Genomic DNA, 22,614 nt, shown 5'->3' with positions numbered 1-22,614 from the left:
ATATTTGTGTTAAACCTACTGTATTCCAACTTCTCTATGGTTTATAAACTCTTTTACTAGCCATAGATTCATCAAAATAAGCAAACAACACCCGAAAAACAGAATCTGTCAAAAACAGAACAGTCTGTAGTAATCTGTAACTAACGCAAACTTCTGGAACTCAGAAAAATCTACCAAAATCGGAAGACCTAGACAATTTGTTTATTGAACTACTGAAATTGGAATCAATATTTTATCACGTTCTGGTGATTTTAAACAATTATTTTCGTGAACAGAAAGTTTCTGGAATTTTCAGCAAGATCAAATAACTATCATCCAAGAAGATCCTATAGGTTTAACTTGGCACAAACACTAATTAAAACATGAAAACAAATCTAACCAGAGGCTAGATCAAATATTTATTCCTAAACAGAAGCAAAAAGCAAAAAACTAAAATAAAATTGGGTTGCCTCCCAACAAGCGCTATCGTTTAACGCCCCTAGCTAGGCATAAAAGCAAGGATAGATCTAAGTATTACCATCTTTGGTTTTAGGGAAGAAAAGAGCAAACTTATTATCTATGGCATTAATCTTTCTATTTTGATAAAGTACATGGCTGTTAATGGTAGAAGAAAGATTAAGCATTTTACGGAAATTTGCATCTAAGCTAGCTTTCATCTCTTTGATAGATTCGTTTTGGTAGGAGAGCAAAAGAGATGTAGATTCAACCTTCTCATTCATGGGGTGCCCAAATATGGTTTTCATCTTTTCATAAGTATCTATGGCATCCCCTTCAAGAAAACCTTCTTCAAATATAGAATCTAAGACATGCTTAAACAAAGAAGGTAGAGCAACATAAAAGCTCTTTAAGTAAATTTTAATTTGGTATTGGGGCACATAGCTGGCCCGGATCCTTAATAGTCTATCCCAAGCATCTTTCAAAGATTAATCGAGTAAATAACGAAAAATTCCGGAATCATCTTCATCAAAATTATTAAGATTCTCATTGATAACTCCGGTAGGTCTTTCCATAGCATCATTATTTATGAGTTTAGAGAGAATAGAAGGATTGTCCAAAGTACTAAAACTCGGGAGAGAACCCCCAACCTTTTTTGATTCCGACATGGCGAAAGAAAGGTGAGCGGGAAAGAGAGGGCGAATAAAACGGTAATGGTGAAGTGGGGGAGAGGAAAACGAGAGGCAAATGGCAAATAATGTAATGCGAGGGATAAGAGTTTGTGATGGGTACTTGGTATGTCTTGACTTGTGCGTAGACTCGACAACGGCACCAAAAATGGCTTGTTGTTGGGAGTCAAATCTTGACTTGACTTGGCGCGAATCTCCCCAGCAACGGTGCCAGAAATCCTTCTTGCTACCTCTTGAGCACTGCGTTGGTTTTCCCTTGAAGAGGAAAGGGTGATGCAGTAAAGTAGCGTAAGTATTTCCCTCAGTTTTTGAGAACCAAGGTATCAATCCAGTAGGAGATCACGCTCGAGTCCCACGCATCTCCACAAACAAATAAGAACCTCGCAACCAACGCGATAAAGGGGTTGTCAATCCCTTCACGGTCACTTACGAGAGTGAGATCTGATAGATATGATAAGATAATATTTTCGGTATTTTTGTGATAAAGAGAAATAAAGATGCAAAGTAAAATAAACGGCAATAGAAATAGCTAAGTGTTGGAAGATTAATATGATGGAAAATAGACCCGGGGGGCATAGGTTTCACTAGTGGCTTCTCTCAAGAGCATAAGTATTACGGTGGGTAAACGAATTACTGTCGAGCAATTGATAGAATTGAGCATAGTTATGAGAATATCTAGGTATGATCATGTATATAGGCATCACGTCCGTGACAAGTAGACCGAAACGATTCTGCATCTACTACTATTACTCCACACATCGACCGCTATCCAGCATGCATCTAGAGTATTAAGTTCATAAGAACAGAGTAATGCTTTAAGTAAGATGACATGATATAGAGGGATAAACTCATGCAATATGATATAAACCCCATCTTTTTATTCTCGATGGCAACAATACAATACGTGCCTTGCTACCCCTGCTGTCACTGGGAAAGGACACCGCAAGATTGAACCCAAAGCTAAGCACTTCTCCCATTGCAAGAAAGATCAATCTAGTAGACCAAACCAATCTGATAATTCGAAGAGACTTGCAAAGATATCAAATCATACATAAAAGAATTCAGAGGAGATTCAAATATTGTTCATAGATAAACTTGATCAAAAACCCACAATTCATCGAATCTCGACAAACACACCGCAAAAGAAGATTACATCGAATAAATCTCCAAGAAGATCAAGGAGAACTTTGTATTGAGATCCAAAGAGAGAGAAGAAGCCATCTACCTAATAACTATGGACCCGAAGGTCTGAGGTAAACTACTCACACATCATCGGAGAGGCTATGGTGTTGATGTAGAAGCCCTCCGTGATCAATGCCCCCTCCGGCGGAGCGCCGGAAAAGGCCCAAGATGGGATCTCACGGGTACAGAAGGTTGCGGCAATGGAAATAGGGTTTTTGGCTCCGTTTCTGATGTGTCCAGGGTACATGGGTATATATAGTAGAAAGCAGTACGTCGGTGGAGCAACGAGGGGCCCATGAGGGTGGAGGGCGCGCCTGGGGGAGGTGGGCGCGCCCCCCTGCCTCGTGCCTTCCTCGTTGATTGCTTTACGTAGACTCCAAGTCCTCTGGATCATGTTTGTTCCGAAAATCACAATCCTGAAGGTTTCATTCCGTTTGGACTCCGTTTGATATCCTTTTCCTTCGAAACACTGAAATAGGCAAAAAAACAGCAATTTGGGCTGGGCTTCCGGTTAATAGGTTAGTCCCAAAAATAATATAAAAATGTATAATAAAGCCCATTAAACATCCAAAACAAAATATAATATAGTATAGAACAATAAAAAATTATAGATACATTGGAGACGTATCAGAAGACAACCCGGAAGTTTTAGAGAGTCATTTATTTATGTTTTGTGCTTTTATAAAGTTTAAAAACAAAAATAATGTTCCAAGATTTGCCTTTAGGATGTTTACATTGCTTGTTGGTTTGTGCGGTGCAAGACAGAAACTTTGGCTGTAGTGCGCGATTTTACATTTTTTACTGGAACGTCAAACGGGTCTGAAACTTTTTGCACTGTCTCTCTATACAAACTAGATGATACCCCGCGCGTTGCCGCGGGGATCTCTTAGTCATAAGCACATGATTACATATAAATCGAATAACTTTGTTTGCATAGTAGATATATGATCTTATGACGAAAAAAATGCTATGGATAATCATGAAGATTGAAAAATGTGAATTATGCATTCAGGTATGACATCAGTAATCTCATGTGACTTACATAAATATTAGTAAATGTAAGCGCACTAAGAACAGGGATATTCTGGATGGGGACGCTATGAGTGGAAATGTACAAATTTTCATGTTGAGATATTATGGGTACTTAAGATCTGCAAAGAATGAATGTTAATGTAGACATCGAAAGGAAGTCAATCTTCATCTATGTATACTTCAGGTCTGCAAAGAATGTAAACTAAACACTAATATTGGCCATTGTAGTAGCTTGCTATGCTTCATAGTGACCGATGGAGCTACAATGTCAACAATAAGCACAAAACAAATCATGCCAACGAAGCAAAAGTGTACAAATTCATTTTCTCTTTTTCCCCGAAGCAAGTTCTAATTCCTTGTCTTGAAAGTCTGGGCTGAATAGGCATGAGAATTTATACATAAATAAGCACCAAGATACAAATTATCAAGTCGCAGCTGGAACTTGTTTGCCACAAATATATTAAACTTGAAAATTTTATAAGCTACATTAAGCAAATGAAAATAATAATGACAATTTATATGGTTTAGGATCTCAAACATGAAGCCCATCGTAAAGGATTTATATTGAACCATCTTCAGTCCTCTAGAAACAAATTTCTAGTGATCATAGTCCTTAACATATTGAATCTTTGGTCCTCTAGATTAAGACCTGGACAATAGGCATATTCCGAATTTGTATTTCAGATAATGAAAAATGGGCACAAATAAAATGGAGTCGGGCAATCAGATAGTATACAAAAATTACGCAATTTCTGCTGATTTGAGCTGTGACGCTTAACTTCCCATATATCTTGATCATCGTGTTCATGATCCTTTATTGGTGTACCAAAGGAAGTTTACCCCAACAATATAGTAGGGTAACATGATACTAACTGATGTTCAAAGGAGCCATATCTATTTATGTGTGATGAAAAAGTATTTACCGAAAATAGCATCATGTTTTGATTCGTAAAATAGATATTTGAGCAGAAGGACATGTAGATCAACGACCCAGCAAAGCTTAGTGAACAGGGAGTCGGAGATGAGCGGCAACTGCAAGAAAATATAGAATCGAAGCGTGGTAACTTAAACTAAGAATACAATATAAAATAGACAACCTGTATTGTTGATGATATGTCAAATATATCTACCTTGCTCGAGAAAGCAACAAAATGATTTATGTCATCTCGTACATTCGCTTGTACTTTGTTTCAACATCCGAAAACCGCTTTCAATATCTTCTGCATACTGCAAGGCAATATAAAAAAGGTCAAATGCTAGACAATGTGAACTCGATCGTTATGATTTATATTAAACCTTCTTTGGTCCTCTTAAAACAAACGTCTCATGATCGTAGTCCTGAACATATTGAATCTTTCCGTATAACTGAATATTGCATTTCATACTTTACTCTTCTCAATTCCTAAGAAGTGCACAAATGACAGTACATGGTCCAGCAATGATAACAGATCCACACCTTTGAAGAAAATCAAGGAAAATGACCCTTCCGTATCATTACCAAACCCCATTGGAAACAGAAGCCTACAGTATATACCTTTGAAAAAAAATATCCCACAGGACCATGTCTATATGTTGCATCTATGCATCTACAACAGTTAACGTCAGATCAACTTGTAGCCTAATAGTCCTACAGCTTACCTCAAAAGGATGGATGCGTAGGGGCAGTTACAGCAATCGATCCACCTCCTTTCCTAGGTACTCCTCCACAAAGGCTGGATAGCAGGGATTGGAAACGCAGAAAACTCCTGAACGCGATGCGTTGTCAGCAGATTTGGTCCGAAGAGACCTCTACCGGCCGGCAGAGCACCCACGGGAGAGGCATCCACCCGAACAGCTCGGCGGAAAAGCGGACGCACAGTTCACAGCCGGGTCGCCCGGGCGCATCTCGCGGAGTGGCTCGCCGAGGCCACATGTGGCAGCGTCGATGGGGGCCGGGGTACTGTCGATGGGGTCTGGGCGACGTCACCGAGATTGTGTGGTCGACTCCCCGGGGTCGGAGTGGATGGGGAGCGGAGCACCGCGACGGGGCTACTGCCTCTCTCGCCGGGGGTGGCTCGCTAATCTCGCATGGCAGCATCGCTGCGTTCACCGGGGCAGTCTCAATCGAGGAGGGTCGGCATAATGGATGGAGGCTGGTGGTGGATTTGTAAGATTTGGGTGACTCGTCGGTTGCTAAACAATAATTGTGAAGCCGAAAGGTCAAACGAACAGAGAACTTACCTGAGTGGAACTTGGCATAACTTTAAAGTTTTAATTGTCTACGTAGTGTAGTGCTGATGTGGCGGCAGCTCATGGTCCGGCCCTCCTGTAAGCCAGTAACCGAATGCGATGTGGAAGGGCTGCTGAGGTGGATAGCTTGCATGCGAAGAGAAATAAAATAGTGGGGATCAACTATTTAGGTATTATAGATTTTTTATTTTTCCTAATTGTTTCAGAAAATTTGATTACCAGAAGTATGGTGAATGTTCAGATTACTACACATAGTCCTGTTTAAGGCAGATTCTGTTTTTGATGTATAGTTTGCTTGTTTTGATGAAACTATCGATTTCTATCAGTGGATTAAGCCATGGAAAAGTTATATTACAGTAGCTACAATGCAAAAACAAAATATGAATTGGTTTGCAACAGTACTTAGAGCAGTGATTTGTTTATTATACTAACCGATCTTACCGAGCTTTCTGTTGAGTTTTGTGTGGATGAAGTGTTCGAAGATCGAGGATGTCTCGATATGAGGATAAGGAGGAGAGGCAAGAGCTCAAGCTTGGGGATGCACAAGGCACCCCAAGTAAATATTCAAGGAGACTCAAGCGTCTAAGCTTGGGGATGCCCCTGAAGGCATCCCATCTTTCTTCAACAAGTATCGGTATGTTTTCGGATTCGTTTCGTTCATGCGATATGTGCAAATCTTGGAGCGTCTTTTGCATTTAGTTTTCACTTTTCTTTTATGCACCATGCTGGTATGAGATAGTCCATGGCTGATTTATAGACTGCTCTTTGCACTTCACTTATATCATTTGAGTATGGCCTTATAGAATGCTTCATGTGCTTCACTTATATCATTTGAAGTATGGATTGCCTGTTTCTCTTCACATAGAAACCGCTATTTGTAGAATGCTCTTTTGCTTCACTTATATTTGTTAGAGCGTGGGCATATCTTTTGTAAAAAGAATTAAACTCTCTTGCTTCACTTATACCTATTTAGAGAGATGACAGGAATTGGTCATTCACATGGTTAGTCATAAAATCCTACATAAAACTTGTAGATCACTGAATATGATATGTTTGATTCCTTGCAATAGTTTTGCGATATAAAGATGGTGATATTAGAGTCATGCTAGTGGGTAGTTGTGGATTGTAGAAATAATTGTGTTAAAATTTGTGATTCCCGTAGCATGCACGTATGGTGAACTGTTATGTAACGAAGTTGGAGCATGAGGTATTTATTGATTGTCTTCCTTATGAGTGGCGGTCGGGGACGAGCGATGGTCTTTTCCTACCAATCTATGCCCCTAGGAGCATGCGCGTAGTACTTTGTTTCAGTGACTAATAGATTTTTGCAATAAGTATGTGAGTTTTTTATGACTAATGTTGAGTCCATGGATTATACGCACTCTCGCCCTTCCATCATTGCTAGCCTCTTCGGTACCGTGCATTGCCCTTTCTCACCTCGAGAGTTGGTGCAAACTTCGCCGGTTCATCCAAACTCCATGATACGATACGCTCTATCACACATAAGACTCCTTATATCTTCCTCAAAACAGCCACCATACCTACCTATCATGGCATTTTCATAGCCATTCCGAGATATATTGCCATGCAACTTCCATCATCATCATATACATGACTTGAGCATTTATTATCATATTGCTTTGCATGATCGTAAGATAGCTAGCATGATGTTTTCATGGCTTGTCCATTTTTTGATGTCATTGCTACGCTAGATCATTGCACATCCCGGTACACCGCCAGAGGCATTCATACAGAGTCATATCTTTGTTCTAGTATCGAGTTGTACTATTGAGTTGTAAGTAAATAAAAGTGTGATGATCATCATTATTAGAACATTGTCCCATGTGATGTTATCAAAATAAAAGTGGCCAAAGAAGCCCCCCCCCCCCCAAAAAAAAAGAGAGGCCAAAGAAGCCTACAAAAAAAGAAAAAAAAAGATAAAAAAGAGAAAAAAATTAAAAAAATTGAGAGAAAAGAGAGAAGGGACAATGTTACTATCCTTTTACCACACTTGTGCTTCAGAGTAGCACCATGTTCTTCATATAGAGATTCTCTTGAGTTATCACTTTCATATACTAGTGGGAATTTTCATTATAGAACTTGGCTTGTATATTCCAACGATGGGCTTCCTCAAATGCCCTAGGTCTTCATGAGCAAGCAAGTTGGATGCACACCCACTTAGTTTCAGTTTGAGCTTTCATACACTTATAGATCTAGTGCATCCGTTGCATGGCAATCCCTACTCCTCGCATTGACATCAATTGACGGGCATCTCCATAGCCCGTTGATTAGTCGCGTCGATGTGAGACTTTCTCCTTTTTGTCTTCTCCACACAACCTCCACCATCATATTCTATTCCGCCTATAGTGCTATATCCATGGCTCACGCTCATGTATTGCGTGAAAGTTGAAAAGGTTTGAGAACGTCAAAAGTATGAAACAATTGCTTGGCTTGTCATCGGGGTTGTGTATGATTTGAATATTTTGTGTGGTGAAGATGGAGCATAGCCAGACCATATGATTTTGTAGGGATAACTTTCTTTGGCCATATTATTTTGAAAAGACATTATCGCTTTATTAGTATGCTTGAAGTATTATTGTCTTAATGTCAAATGATAGACTACTGCTTTGAATCACTCGTGTCTTAATATTCATGCCATGATTAGATTACATGATCAAGATTATGCTAGGTAGCATTCCACATCAAAAATTATCTTTTTATCATTTACCTACTCGAGGACGAGCAGGAATTAAGCTTGGGGATGCTGATACATCTCCATCGTATCTATAGTTTTTGATTGTTCCATGCCAATATTATACAACTTTCATATACTTTTGGCAACTTTTTATACTATTTTTTGGACTAACATATTGATCCAGTGCCCAGTGCCAGTTCTGTTTGTTGCATGTTTTTTTGTTTCGCAGAAAATCCATATCAAACGGAGTCCAAACGGCATAAAAACTGACGGAGATTTTTTTTGGAATATATGTGAATTTTGGGAAGTGGAATCAACGCGAGACGATGCCCGAGGGGCCCACGAGGGTGAGGGGCGCGCCCCAGGGGGTCAGGCACGCCCTGGGCCCTCGTGGCCACCTCGTAAGGCGGTTGATGCCCTTCTTTCGCCGCAATAAAGACAATATCCGGATAAAAATCGTGTCCAAATTTCAGCCAAATCGGAGTTACGGATCTCCGGGAATATAAGAAACGGTGAAAGGCAGAATCTGAAACGCAGAAACAGAGAGAGACAGAGAGACAGATCCAATCTCGGAGGGGCTCTCGCCCCTCCCATGCCATGGAAGCCAAGGACCAGAGGGGAAACCCTTCTCCCATCTAGGGAGAAGGTCAAGGAAGAAGAAGAAGAAGGGGGGCCCTCTCCCCCTCTCTCTCGGTGGCACCGGAACGCCGCCGGGGCCATCATCATCACCGCAATCTACACCAATACCTCCGTCATCTTCACCAACATCTTCATCACCTTCCCCCATCTATCTACATCGGTCCACTCTCCCGCAACCCGCTGTACCCTCTACTTGAACATGGTGCTTTATGCTTCATATTATTATCCAATGATGTGTTACCATCCTATGATGTCTGAGTAGATTTTCGTTGTCCTATCGATAATTGGTGAATTGCTATGATTGATTTAATTTGCTTGTGGTTATGTTGCTGTCCTTTGGTGCCCATCATATGAGCGCGCGTGTGGATCACACCATAGGGTTAGTTGTATGTTGATAGGACTATGTATTGGAGGGCAAGAGTGACAGAAGCTCCAACCTAGCGTAGAAATTGATGCATACGGGATTGAAGGGGGGCCAATATATCTTAATGTTATGGTTGGTTTTACCTTAATGAACGTTAGTAGTTGCGGATGCTTGCTAATAGTTCCAATCATAAGTGCATAGAATTCCAAGTCAGGGATGACATGCTAGCAGTGGCCTCTCACACATAAAACTTGCTATCGGTCTAGTAAAGTAGTCAATTGCTTAGGGACAATTTCATAACTCCTACCACCACTTTTGCACACTCGCTATACTAACTGTATTGCTTCTTTACCCAAACAGCCCCTAGTTTTCATTTACGTGCTCTTTATATTCTTGCAAACCTATCCAACAACACCTACAAAGTACTTCTAGTTTCATACTTGTTTTAGGTAAAGCGAACGTTAAGCGTGCGTAGAGTTGTATCGGTGGTCAATAGAACTTGAGGGAATATTTGTTCTACCTTTAGCTCCTCGTTGGGTTCGACGCTCTTACTTATCGAAAGAGGCTACAATTGATCCCCTATGCTTGTGGGTTATCAGTGAATATTTGAGTTATGAGTTTGGTCTTCATTTGAAACAATGTGGAATAGTTTCGCAACTCACGCCACCTGGAACACCACAACGTAATGGTGTGTCCGAACGTCGTAACCGTACTTTATTAGATATGGTCCGATCTATGATGTCTCTTACCGATTTACTGCTATCGTTTTGGGGTTATGCTTTAGAGACGGCTGCATTCACGTTAAATAGGGCACCATCTAAATCCGTTGAGACGACACCGTATGAACTATGGTTTGGCAAGAAACCTAAGCTGACGTTTCTTAAAGTTTGGGGTTGTGATGCTTATGTGAAAGAGCTTCAACCTGATAAGCTCAAACCCAAATAGGAGAAATATGTCTTCATAGGATACCCAAAGGAGACTGTTGGGTACACCTTCTATCACAGATCTGAAGGCAAGATAGTCATTGCTAAGAATGGATCATTTCTAGAGAAGGAGTTTCTCTCGAAAGAAGTGAGTGGGAGGAAAGTAGAACTTGATGAGGTAATTGTACCTTCTCCCGAATTGGAAAGTAGTTCATCACGGAAATCAGTTCCAGTGATTCCTAAACCAATTAGTGAGGAGGCTAATTATGATGATCATGAAACTTCAGATCAAGTTACTACCGAACCTCGTAGGTCAACCAGAGTACGATCCGCACTAGAGTGGTACGGTAATCCTGTTCTGGAAGTCATGTTACTAGACCATGATGAACCTATGAACTATGAGGAAGCGATGATGAGCCTAGATTCCGCGAAATGGCTTGAGGCCATGAAATCTGAGATGGGATCCATGTATGAGAACAAAGTGTGGACTTTGGTTGACTTGCCGATGATCGATAAGCAATAGAGAATAAATGGATCTTCAAGAAGAAGACTGACGCTGATGGTAATGTTACTGTCTACAAAGCTCAACTTGTTGCGAAAGATTTTTGACAAGTTCAAGGAGTGGACTACGATGAGACCTTCTCACCCGTAGCGATGCTTAATTCTGTCCGAATCATGTTAACAATTGCCGCGTTTTATGATTATGAAATTTGGCAAATGGATGTCAAAACTGCATTCCTTAATGAATATCTTAAAGAAGAGTTGTATATGATGCAACTAGAAGGTTTTGTCGATCCTAAAGGTGCTAACAAAGTGTGCAAGCTCCAACGATCCATTTATGGACTGGTGCAAGCCTCTCGGAGTTGGAATATATGCTTTGATAGTGTGATCAAAGCATATGGTTTTATACAGACTTTTGGAGAAGCCTGTATTTACAACAAAGTGAGTGGGAGCTCTGTAGCATTTCTAATATTATATGTGAATGACATATTGTTGGTTGGAAATAATACAGAATTTCTGGATAGCATAAAAGGATACTTGAATAAGAATTTTTCAATGAAAGACCTCAGTCAAGCTGCTTATATATTGGGCATCAAGATCTATAGAGATAGATCAAGACGCTTAATTGGACTTTCACAAAGCACATACCTTGATAAAGTTTTGTAGAAGTTCAAAATGATTCAGTCAAACAAAGGGTTCTTGCCTGTGTTACAAGGTGTGAAGTTGAGTCAGACTCAATGCCTGACCACTGCAGAAGATAGAGAGAAAATGAAAGTCATTCCCTATGCCTCAGCCATAGGTTCTATCATGTATGCAATGCTATGTACCAGACCTGATGTGTGCCTTGCTATTAGTTTAGCAGGGAGGTACCAAAGTAATCCAGGAGTGGATCACTGGACAACGGTCAAGAACATCCTGAAATACCTGAAAAGGACTAAAGATATGTTTCTCGTTTATGGAGGTGACAAAGAGCTCATCGTAAATGGTTACGTCGATGCAAGCTTTGACACTGATCCGGATGACTCTAAGTCACAAACCGGATATGTATTTATATTGAATGGTGGAGCTGTCAGTTGGTGCAGTTCCAAACAGAGCATCATGGCGGGGTCTACATGTGAAGCAGAGTACATAGCTGCTTCGGAAGCAGCAAATGAAGGAGTCTGGATGATGGAGTTCATATACGATCTAGGTGTAATACCTAGTGCATCAGGTCCAATGAAAATGTTTTGTGACAATACTGGAGCAATAGCCTTGGTGAAGGAATCCAGATTTCACAAGAGAACCAAACACATCAAGGAACAAGGTCGAGGAACGTGCTATCATGTTCATGAACCCAACAAAAATGGATGCCACAGCAAAAAAAATGGGAGCTTACTCGTGGAGAGATTTTGACCCAAACGGAGATCGTGGTGGCCGTGTGGATGGTCGTGGTGGCCTTTGAGATGGTGATGGACAAGGAGGAGATGATGGTGGTGGCCCTGTGGATGGCGGTGGACTTGGAGGTGATGATGATGGAGGTGGTCAGGATTTATTTGCTGACGATGGTGTTTGAATTCGTGTGCATGCCTTTGGTTGGGGTTGATCCACGACACAAGACATGTTATGTTGTGGTGATTTTGGATCAAACTTGATCGATGTGGTGCCTTTTGGATGAACTATTTGCATGTTTTAATTTGAATTTCTCGATCCGTGCAACTACATGTGTGTTCGTGGTTTATTTGTTGTGCATGGTTATTCAATTGAATTATTTAAATGACCGACGAAATGGTGTGCAATTATTTGAAATGTATGAGGGAAGGCTAAAAGAATTGAGAAAATATCTGTTGGAAAACGTAGTAGAAAACAAAAAAATCGCACCTACGATCAACCAAGATCAATATGAAGATGCATAACAGGTTGGGATCGCGATCTTTACCGTCACCGAGTTGCAGCGGAAGAAGAACGTGTCAGTGTAGATCATACTTGGAGTCCCTCGTACCACCCACAAACGATCCTTGAACTGAAGACCGAAAGCATGGCCGCTCTACTTGGTTGCAAGTGTGTAGCCTTCACGATCCGACAGTGCTTCGTCGTCCATAGCTAATCATCACCAGAGAATTAGAGGGAGGAGATTAGAACCACACTAGGCTTCTAACTATGAGGACAAGAGGTTTAGCCAAGCTCTAATTAGTTAAGTAGGACCAACTAGAACAAGAACTAGAAGAACTAGAGGAGGTTCCAAAAACTTTGTATCCAATAGAGCAAAACCCCATAGTATATATAGGTTGGAGGAGGAGGAGGAGAGGGCAGCCACCAAGAGGGAAAGTCCCTCCTTGGGGCGCCGGCCAAGGGGGAGGAGATAGACTCCTCCCCTAGTCCAATTCGCCCCCATATGGCAGTGGGCCCCACTTCATTATGGGCCCTTGTGGCTCATAACTCCTTCCACCTCTTGGCCTTTTAAGGCCCGTTGATATTTAAATATAAAATGTTCTAAATACCTCCAGACCATTATAATATATATATATATAAACATCTCCCAAAACATTTTTCACCTATATATAATTTATCGGTAATACCCGATATTACTCGATACTCACCGAGACCCTTTCGGTGACCCCGAAACACTTCCAGATCCTGTCGGAACTATTCCGAATATTCATGAAATAATTCCAAAAATATATTCTCACGACCCTGTCTTACTAACACTCAATAGATCATGATTGCCTTAAGCTTGTGACCTCGTGAAAGAACATGCGGTGCCCCATGTTTAGTTTTGGTAATTGATGACAATCTCTATGGACTAATGGTTGCCTTGAGTTATATTTGAAGGATTTGTCCATAGGCATTTCTTGAAGTCCATGTGTTGGTTTCAAGGAGTTTATGTGGTGACCAATGTGTTATTAAGGAATTATCCAAAGATTGGTCATGTGAGAGTTGAGCTTATTGCAAGCATGTCTTGGAGAAGAAGATTGTGTGATCATTCATGTATATCTTCAAGACATCATCCAAATGAAGAGAGTTGAAAAGATTCAAGGTTGATCAAGACTAAGTCAAGAGTGAATCAACTTGATCAACTCACAAAGCGTAGAAGATGTACCGAGAGGGATCAAGCGATCCCATGGTGTGGTAAGCATTGTCAATAACGCTTTGTGTACTAACCCATGATCTTCGTGAGAGTTCTTTGTGGGGTTAGGTTGCGGTGTGCAAGTTCAAGTGAAGCATCATGAAGAGATCAAATGCTTGAAGCTTGCCTTGGAATAGGAAAGGGAGTCCAACTAGGATTGGGAATCCAAGTTGGGCTCCCCCTTGGCGCGCCCCCTCATGGCCGCCGGCCTCCTCCCTCTCCTCCTTTATATACGTGGCCAGGGGGCACCCCAAAGGAACAACGTTTGTTTCTTAGCCGTGTGCGGTGCCCCCCTCCACAGTTTGCCACCTCGGTTATATTGTCGTAGTGCTTAGGCGAAGCCCTGTGCGGATCACATCACCAACACCGTCACCACGCTGTCGTGCTGACGGAACTCTCCCTCGACCCTCTACTGGATCAAGAGCTCGAGGGACATCATCATGCTGAATGTGTGCTGAACACGGAGGTGCCGTACGTTCGGTACTTGGATCGTGAAGACATTCGACTAGATCAACCGCGTTACTAAACGCTTCCGCTTTAGGTCTACGAGGGTACGTGGACACACTCTCCCCTCTCGTTGCTATGCATCTCCTAGATAGATCTTGCGTGATCGTAGGAATTTTTTTGGATTACTATGTTTCCCAACATATACCCCGTGGAATAAACATCGGCCCCACCACCAATGTACGGTTCAGAACATACATGGAATAGGCAACGGACGGCGAACGAGGCAGCCCCGGACACACCCTCGACCCACGCGGCATGGACCCCCGAGTGGCCATGTGTGTGGCTTATTCAACTGTTGCGGTGCATCGGGTTGGGTTATCCTATGCGCTATTACGGTTCGGTTCAGAGTCGTTGCTTTCTAGCTCCATTTTCTCAGCCGCTTTGGTGTGTTGTCAGTTGCCGATTAGGACGTCGCTAGGGAGGTTGGTCCTCGGTATGTCTGGGTCGACTTTCTGGTGCTCGGTTCATCCGATTTGTTGTTAACCTGGGTTGTCATCTGCCCAAGTAACAAACACAACATGATCATAGTCACTGACATCGCGTTTTGTGAATAATTAAAAAAACATCATTCGGATGGCTTACTTGGTGTCTTCTCAAGTGGCCGACTCCGCGGCATACTCGGCTATTGATTTGTGCGAGGTTGGGTTATGTCGGGCACCTCTCCTGCTCCGTTGTCAGCCTGGTTGATGTCGCTGATTTCTGGTTCTGGGTTCAGACCACTTTTGGTGTGTTGGTGGTGGTCTTGTCTATTGCTTCTTGATGCTTTCGGGCAGCCTGTGTATTTGCTCGACATTTCTACGGCTAAGGTGTGTTCACACAAAGATGTTCCCATGGGTTTGATTGGACAATTGTTGGTGTGCGTGGGTGCACTATGGGAGACGGATTCCCCGGGCTCACCTTCTAGACGGGTGGCTTCGTCCCGTTCTGCCCTGGGTTGGAAAGCCCCTATGGGCAAAGCCTGGGTAAAAGTGTCACACAACGCCCGGGCATGCAGCACGCCTACCCAGGCATACTCACGCAAAGTCGGCCAAACAATCCCCTCACACGGCAAGGACGGGCATGTGATGACCCACAAGTATAGGGGATCAATTGTAGCTCTTTTTGATAAGTAAGAGTTTTGAACCCAACGAGGAGCAAAAGGAAATGACAAGTGGTTTTCAGCAAGGTAATGTCTGCAAGTGCTGAAATTGTAAGTAACAGAGTAGTTTGAGAGCAAGATAATTTGTACCGAGCAAGTAACGATAGTAGTAACAAAAGTGCAGCAAGGTAGCCCAATCCTTTTGAGGCAAAGGACAGGCCAAAACGGTCTCTTATGATAAGCAAAACGTTCTTGAGGGTACATGAGAATTTCATCTAGTCACTTTCACCATGTTGATTCGATTTGTGTTCGCTACTTTGATAATTCGATATGTGGGTGGACCGGTGCTTAGGTGTTGTTCTTACTTGAACAAGCCTCCTACTTATGATTAACCGTCTCGCAAGCATCCGCAACTACGAGAAAAGTATTAAGAATATATTCTAACCATAGCATTAAACTTTTGGATCCAATCGGTCCCTTACGGAATAGCGCATAAACTGGGGTTTAAGCTTCTGTCACTCTCTGAAAGAACATGCGGTGCCCCCATGTTTGGTTTTGGTAATTGATGACAATCTCTATGGACTAATGGTTGCCTTGAGTTATATTTGAAGGATTTGTCCATAGGAATTTCTTGAAGTCCATGTGTTGGTTTCAAGGAGTTTATGTGGTGACCAAGGTGTTATTAAGGAATTATCCAAAGATTGGTCATGTGAGAGTTGAGCTTATTGCAAGCATGTCTTGAAGAAGAAGATTGTGTGATCATTCATGTATATCTTCAAGACATCATCCAAATGAAGAGAGTTGAAAAGATTCAAGGTTGATCAAGACTAAGTCAAGATTGAATCAACTTGATCAACTCACAAAGCGTAGAAGATGTACCGAGAGGGATCAAGCGATCCCATGGTGTGGTAAGCATTGTCAATAACGCTTTGTTTACTAACCCATGATCTTCGTGAGAGTTCTTTGTGGGGTTAGGTTGCGGTGTGCAAGTTCAAGTGAAGCATCATGAAGAGATCAAATGCTTGAAGCTTGCCGTCCATTGTGGTGACAATGGACTTGTGAAGATGTGCGGAAGAGTGGCTCACCCATAGTGGAGTATGGGGGAGCAATCAACTAGTCTTCATCGAGCCAACGCAACCAAGAAAGGTGGTCCAACTTGAGGGAGTCAAGATCGTCATCATCTAGCTCAAGTGGACCATGTGCAAGGCAAAGATGAGTAGCTTGATCGTATCATTCGTAGAGAGCTCAAACCATTGCATCCTTGCATCATCCTTATTGGTTCTTGTTTGGTTCTTTTCTTTGTGAGTTTTGGAGCTTATGGTCATCTTGATGACAAGCTCGAGTTCATCGAAAACGGAGTTCACTCGCATCTTCTATGATGTTTTCGATGTTGGAGGTTATGCCGGTTCTTCTCGGTTGGAGGTTTCACTCCTCTATGATGTTTTGATGCTACTCGTCTTCCTCTTTCCAACAAGCTTGAGTTTGCTCAATTCGGAGCTCATATGCAGAAGTTATGGCAGTTTTGGTCCTAGCGGTAGTACCGCGGGCCGGAGCGGTAGTACCGCTTGGGTGCTACAAGCGGTAGTACCGCTCTAGAGCGGTAGTACCGCTCCAGAGCGGTAGTACCGCTGGTAGCCCCCAGCCGTAGTACCGCTGCGGTCTCGTACTAGTACCGCCTCGATTCGAGGGGTCTTTTTTCGTGTCGGGTTCTACGGTACTAGCCGCGGCAGTGGGGGCCGTAGTACCGCTCGTTTGTGGTAGTACCGCCCTGCCACCGCGGTAGTACCGCTCTGGGTCCAGCGGCAGTACCGCGAGGGGGAGCGGTAGTACCGCTTATAGGGGCAAGCGGTAGTACCGCTGGCCAAGCGGTAGTACCGCTCTCTGCGGGGCTGAAGTGGGGGTAACGGTTGGATTGTTCCCCCCACTATATAAGGAGGTCTTCTTCCCCAATGAACCTAATCCTTGGAGCTCGTGTTCTTCCCCCATTGTTGACCTTCTTCGAGCTTGCTAACTCTCAATCCCTCCATGGATTCTTGCTAGTTTTTGAGGGAAAGAGAGAGGAGATCTAGATCCACATTTCCACCAATCACTTTCTCCTCTATGTGAGGGGAACCCCTTGGATCTAGATCTTGGAGTTCTTGGTGTTCTCCTTCTTGTTCTTCCTCTCTTTTTCCTCCCTAGCATTAGTTGCTTCGGTGGGATTTGAGAGAGAAGGACTTGAGCACTCCGTGTGCCCTTGCCATTGCATTTGGTGCATCGGTTTGAGTTCTCCACGGTGATACGTGGAAGTTACAAGTTGAGAAGCTTATTACTCTTGGGTGCTTGGTGCCCTTGAGCTTGTTCCTCTTGGGTGCTTGGGCGCCCTAGACGGTTGGTGGTGTTCGGAGCTCAATCATTGTGGTGAAGCTCCGGGCAAGCGTCGGGGTCTCCAATTAGGTTGTGGAGATCGCCCCGAGCAATTTGACGGGTACCGGTGACCGCCCCCAAGGGTTGCCAAAGTGTACGGGTTCGGTGACCGCCCCCAAGGATTGCCATTTGTACGGGTTCGGTGACCGCCCTCAAGGGTCCCTTAGTGGAATCACGGCATCTTGCATTGTGCGAGGGCGTGAGGAGATTACGGTGGCCCTAGTGGCTTCTTGGGGAGCATTGTGCCTCCACACCGCTCCAAACGGAGATTAGCATCCGCAAGGGTGTGAACTTCGGGATACATCGTCGTCTCCGCGTGCCTCGGTTATCTCTTACCCGAACCCTTTACTTATGCACTTTACTTTGTGATAGCCATATTGTTTCTTGTCATATATCTTGCTATCACTTAGTTGTTTATCTTTCTTAGCATAAGTTGTTGGTGCACATAGGTGAGCCTAGTTGTTGTAGGTTTTGTGCTTGTCAAATTAACCGCTAGGTTTATTCCGCATTTGTTCAAGCCTAAACCGTAATTATTTTAAAGCGCCTATTCACCCCCCCCTCTAGGCGACATCCACGATCTTTCACTCTCGCAACCCATCATCTACTTACTACTCCACAATGCATTACCTTAGGCCCAAATATGGCGAGGTGTCATGTAGTCGATGTTCACATGACACCACTAAGGGAATCACAACATACATACTATCAAAATATCGAACACATATCAAGTTCACATGATTACTTGCAACATGATTTCTCCCGTGACCTCAAGAACAAAAGTAACTACTCATAAATGATAATCATGCTCAAGATCAGAGGGGTATTAAATAGCATATTGGATCTGAACATATAATCTTCCACCAAATAAACCATATAGTAATCAACTACAAGATGAAATCAACACTACTAGTCACCCACAAGCACCAATCTATAGTTCTGGTAACAAGGTTGAACACAAGAGATGAACTAGGGTTTGACAGGAGATGGTGTTGTTGAAGATTTTGATGGAGATTGCCCTCCCCAAGATGGGAGAGTTGTTGGTGATGATGATGACGACGATTTCCCCCTCCGGGAGGGAAGTTCCCCCGGCGGAATCGCTTCGCCGGAGGGCAAAAGTGCTCCTACCCAAGTTCCGCCTCAAGATGGCGGTGCTCCATCCCGAAAGTCCTCCCCTTATTTTTCTAAGTCAAAATGACTTATATACCAGAAGATGGGCACCGGAGGTGGGCCTGGGTGAGCACAACCCACCAGGGCGCGCCCAAGTGGGTTGTGCCCACCTGGTGGGCCCCCTCTGGTACTTATTTGCTCCAATATTCATCATATATTCCATAAAAATTCTCCGTGAAGTTTCAGTTTGTTTAGAGTTGTGCAGAATAGGTAGCCTGCCGAAGCTTTTCCAGGTCCAGATTTCCAGCTGCCGGAATTCTCCCTCTTTGTGTGTACCTTCCATATTATGAGAGAAAAGGCATTAGAATTACTCCAAAAAGCATTATTAAGCATAAAAACATCATAATTAACAGTAGGAAAACATGATGCAAAATGGATATATCAACTCCCCCAAGCTCAGACCTCGCTTGTCCTCAAGCGAAAAACCGAAATCGAAAAACATGTCCACATGCTTAGAGAGAGAGAGGTGTCGATAAAAACAAAATACGGACATAGAAGCATCATGTAGATTATTATAACATCAACAAATTTAAACATAAGACTTTTATAATAGAGCTTTTATCATAAACTTCTCATGAATAAGTAACAGTTCATCACACAATCGAAGTATAACGCATAAACTCTATTAGAAACCAACAAACTATGTTCTCAGTCAACTTTGCAACTACAATTCATCATCTTTTCAGGAAGGGTCATATATCAGAGCCTTTAGGCAAGTCCACATATTCAACCATCATATAGTCTTCTATGATTGCTAACACTCACCGCATACACATGAGCAAAATGTTTCAGCCAGACACATAGAAAGATAGGGGCTGACAGTTTCGCCTCCCAACGTATTCACCTCAAGGGTGATGTCAACAGTAATAACTTATGCCACCCATATTCAAATGTATGTGCCTAGATCTTTCCTCACCACATGATGCTTTACGAAGGAGAAAATAAAAAGTAATAAAGAGAAAACTTTGACTCTTTGCATGAAAGTAAATACATAAAAGTAAAAGATAGGCCCTTCGCAAAAGGAAGCAGAGGTTGCCATGCACTTATTTGTTTGTATGCTCAACCCCTTAGTGCAAAACAACATTGCGTTGCATTGCCCCTTGTGATAGCGACCTTTATTATGCAGTATGTCGCTTTTATTCTTTACCATCACAAGTTCATGCAACGCTCAATTTTCTCTTACACTAAATGATCTCACACATTTATAAGCAATTTTTATTGTCTTTTTGCACCGATGACAACTTACTTGAGGGATCTTGCTCAATCCCTAGGTAGGTATGGTGGACTCTTGAAAATAAGATTTGGGTTTAAGGGTTTTTGGATGCACAAGTAGTATCTCTACTTAGTGCGGAATTTTTGGCTAGCAAAGATAGGGGCAAGCACCACATGTTGAAGGATCTATGACAATATAACTTCTATGTGAATATGAACAAACATAAATCATTACGCTGTCTTCCTTGTCCAACGTCAACAATTTTTGGCATATAATATTTTGATGGGGGCTCACAATCACAAAAGATTTCTAGGATTGTGTATTTATATGTGAATCTGCTCTTCCCTTATTAATTCTTTCATGAGTTGCATCATTGACAATTGCTATGTTTGTCAATCTCTAATAAATTTTCTACTTATACTTTTCCTTATGTGGTGCCATCACCTACCATAAGATTAGCATATGATATTTTTCTTTTATTTCCTTCCTTTTTATTGCAACATGAAAGTAAAGAAAGCAAAAACTCAAACTAAACTTTATTATATAACTTGCACACGATTACAAGGATAGATCACTAAGCAAGCTCTCGAAAAGAAAAGGATCGAACTAAACTCTTATTCATCTAAAGGAAAAGATCGAACTAAAATAAGTAAAGGCAAAAAGATAGTGGGGATGATACGATACCGGGGCACCTCCCCCAAGCTTGGCGGAAGCCAAGGGTAGTGCCCATACCCGAAACTCAATTTTCCTTTGGTGATGAATAAGAAGGAGGTGGTGGTGGAGTAGAGGGTTTGTCCTTCTTCCTTAGCTTACTCTTGAGGATGGAATTTTCCTCCTTCAATTCACGGATCTCCTGTTCAAGCTCCAGTACCTTTTTGCAAAGATCTTGCTTATTTTCCTGCAAAATACGAAAGGGTATGAACTGAATCTTAGGCCACTTTGGTTTGTTTGGGAGGCTTGACTTCTTGAATTCCACATGCATGTCCCCGGGTTGAGGCAACGGAGTTTCGTCCTCATCTGAGCTCGTCTCCTCATTCTCCCTAGGATAATAGTCTTCCTCCTCCTCCGTGGTCTAGCCATTGTGCTCCACATCCCCATAGGACTTGGGGTTTGCGATGAAATCAGCAACATAGCTCTCACCTTCAGAATCTTGGGACGACATATTTTCAGATCTATCCGAGGAACAATAAGAAAAGAAAACAGAAGATTTCTCCACGATACGGTGGTCAATAGGTTCGCGGGGTATATAAAGATTTTTTTTATCTTGGTGAGCAAGCAAACGTGAGAAAAACAGAGTCCGGAAGGTGCCCCAGGTGGGCACAACCCACCTGGGCGCGCCTGGCTTGCCCACCAGGGTACGCTTCCGGGGAGTTTCTTATTTTTTTAATTTTCTAAATATTCCAAAACTGACAAAAATATTTTTGCGGATTTTTCGGAGTCCGTTTACTTACCGTATCACGTACCTCCTTATTTTCACGATTCTGGAGTGTTCCGGAAGGACTCTTTTATGTGTTCTTCCGGTGTCAAAGTTTGAATAGTAATACTTTCAACATTAATGGGCGTACCTAGGATACAATGTTTTATTCGTTGCCCATTAACAACCTTCGGGTTAGTACCTTCGGCATCGTCTATTTTGATAGCTCCAGACCGATAAACCTCCTCGATAACATAGGATCCTTCCCATTTAGAGAGGAGTTTTCCTGTAAAGAATCTAAAACGAGAGTTGTAGAAAAGAACATACTCTCCGACTTTGAACTCGCGCTTTTGAATTCTTTTATCATGCCATCTTTTAACTTTCTCTTAAATAACTTGGCATTTTCATAAGCTTGAGTTTTCCATTCATCTAAAGAGCTAATATCAAATAACCTCTTTTCACCGGCAAGTTTGAAATCATAGTTGAGTTCTTTGATTGCCCAATATGCATGTTCTAACTCAAGAGGCAAATGGCAAGCTTTTCCATAAACCATTTTATAAGGAGACATACCCATTGGATTTTTATATGCTATCCTATAAGCCCAAAGTGCATCATCTAATTTCTTAGACCAATTCTTCCTGGACCTATTGACAGTCTTTTGCAAGATTAATTTTATTTCTCTATTGCTAGGTTCAACTTGACCACTAGACTGAGGATTATAGGGTGATGTAATTCTATGGTTAACATCATACTTGGCAAGCATTTTACTGAAAGCACCATGAATAAAGTGTGAACCACCATCAGTCATTAAATATCTAGGGACTCCAAACCTTGGGGAAATAACTTCCTTAAGCATTTTAATAGAGGTTTTGTGATCAGCACTACTGGTTGGAATAGCTTCTACCCATTTAGTAACATAATCAACAACAACCAAAATATGTGTATACCCATTAGAGGAAGGAAAAGGTCCCATGTAATCAAATCCCCAAACATCAAATGGTTCAACAGGAAGTGAATAATTCATAGGCATTTCTTGA

At 42.2% G+C, this 22,614-nt stretch overlaps 1 long non-coding RNA gene across 1 annotated transcript; it reads right to left on the bottom strand.

The window, feature by feature from the left end:
- Positions 1-3,508: 3,508 nt before the first annotated feature.
- On the bottom strand, positions 3,509-5,530 carry LOC123097761 (uncharacterized). Its single transcript, XR_006447435.1, has 3 exons — positions 4,977-5,530; positions 4,469-4,565; positions 3,509-4,370 (listed from the first exon to the last, which is right to left on the bottom strand). It is a non-coding gene; the product is annotated as an uncharacterized lncRNA (long non-coding RNA).
- Between the last annotated feature and the right edge of the window lie 17,084 nt (positions 5,531-22,614).

Source organism: Triticum aestivum, chromosome 4D, assembly GCF_018294505.1.
Source record: "Triticum aestivum cultivar Chinese Spring chromosome 4D, IWGSC CS RefSeq v2.1, whole genome shotgun sequence".
Classification (NCBI taxonomy): domain Eukaryota; kingdom Viridiplantae; phylum Streptophyta; class Magnoliopsida; order Poales; family Poaceae; genus Triticum; species Triticum aestivum.
This window is presented reverse-complemented; position numbering and strand designations above follow the sequence as displayed.